This window comes from Chrysochloris asiatica, unplaced genomic scaffold (genome assembly GCF_000296735.1).
Source record: "Chrysochloris asiatica unplaced genomic scaffold, ChrAsi1.0 scaffold00064, whole genome shotgun sequence".
Classification (NCBI taxonomy): Eukaryota; Metazoa; Chordata; class Mammalia; order Afrosoricida; family Chrysochloridae; genus Chrysochloris; species Chrysochloris asiatica.
Window position 1 is genome coordinate 9,798 of NW_006408582.1, and position 1,743 is coordinate 11,540.

A 1,743-nucleotide genomic window follows, 5' to 3' on the forward strand; every position below is an offset into this window, starting at 1 on the left:
CAAAAATGCTCACTACTGGTGGTGGTGGTGTGCCAAGGAGTCAGTTCCAACTCATAGCGACCCTGAATAGGTTTTACCAGGCTGTAAATGTTTTGGGATTAGAAAGCCTCATATTTCTCCCTCAGAACAGCTGGTAGTTTCAACTGCTAAACTTGTGGTTAGTAGCCGGACTCATAACCACTACACTACCAGAACTCCTTTACTATTTATACTATTTAAATTAAGCAGAATCTACAAACAATCTCAATATCTACCAATATAGAAATTGATTTATTATCATATACCAGTCTGGTGAAATAGTAAATAGTCATCAAAATTATAATTTTGAAGAGTAAGTGTTGTTGTTAGTTGTCTTGGGGGTGATTCTGACTCATAGCGACCCAGTGTACAACAGAACAAAGCACTCTCTGGGCCGGTACCATCTTTACAATTCTTGTTCTGTTTGAGCCCATTGTTGCTGCCACTGTGTCAATCCATCTCCTGAAGGCGGCTTCCTCTTTTTCAGTGACCCTCCACTTGACCAACCATGATGTCCTTTTTCAGGGACTGATACCTCCTGACAACATGTCCAAAGAACGACAGATGAAATCTCACCATCCTCACTTCCAAGGAGCATTTTGGTGTGCCTCTTCCAAGAAAGACTTGTTAGTTCTTCTGGCAGTTAGTGGTACTTTCAATATTCTTTGTCAACAACACAATTCAAATTTATCAATTCTTTTCCAGTCTTCTTTAGTTCACATGCATATGAGACAATTGAAAATTCAGCAGTTTGGGTCAAGCACACCTTAGTTCTCAAAGTAACATCCCTGCTCTTTAACACTTTAAAGAGGTCTTTTGCAGCAGATTCACCCAATGTAATAAATCATTTAATTTCTTGACTGCTAGTTCCTTATTGCTTGATTGTGCTCATGAGGAACCCATACATAGATCAAGTGGTAGTCAATCTAACAGAACAAGGGAATGGATACTGACTGGCTAAAATCAGGAAAGGTGTGTACCAGGGTTGTTTTGTATTCTTTCATCCTACATATTCAATCTGTATGTGGAACAAATAATTCAACAAACTGCACAATGTGAAGAGCATGACATCAGGATTGGAGGACGACTCAATAACAACAAGCAGATGATACAACCTTGCTTGCTGGAAATGAAGAGGGCTTAAAATACTTACTGATGAAGATCAAAGACCACAGCCTTCAGTAAGGGTTGCACCTCAGTGTAAAGAAAATAAAAATCCTCACCACTGGACCAATAAGTAACTTCATGACAAATGGAGAAAAGATTGAACTTATCAAAGACCTCAATTTGTTTGGATCCTCTATCAACATTCAAAGAAACTGCAGTCAAGAAATCAAATGATGTATGATTGCATTAGACAAATCTTCTGCAAAAGAACTCTTTATTCAAGAGCAAAGATGTCAGTCTAAGGACTAAGCCATGGTTATTTTCAATAGCCTCATATATACATGGGAAAGTTGGATACTGAATAAGGAAGACTAGAAGAATTGATGTATTTGAGTTATGGTGTTGGAGAATAATATTGAAAGTCCCACATACTGCCTGAAGAACAAACAAATGTATATTGGATGAAGTACAACCAGAATTCTCTTTAGAAGCTAGGATGGTGAGGCTTCATTTCATACTTCAAACATATTATCAGGAGGGATCAGTCCCTGAAGAAGGATCATGCTTGGTAAAGTGGGAGGGTCACCAGAGAAAAGGAATACCCTCAACAAGATGGAT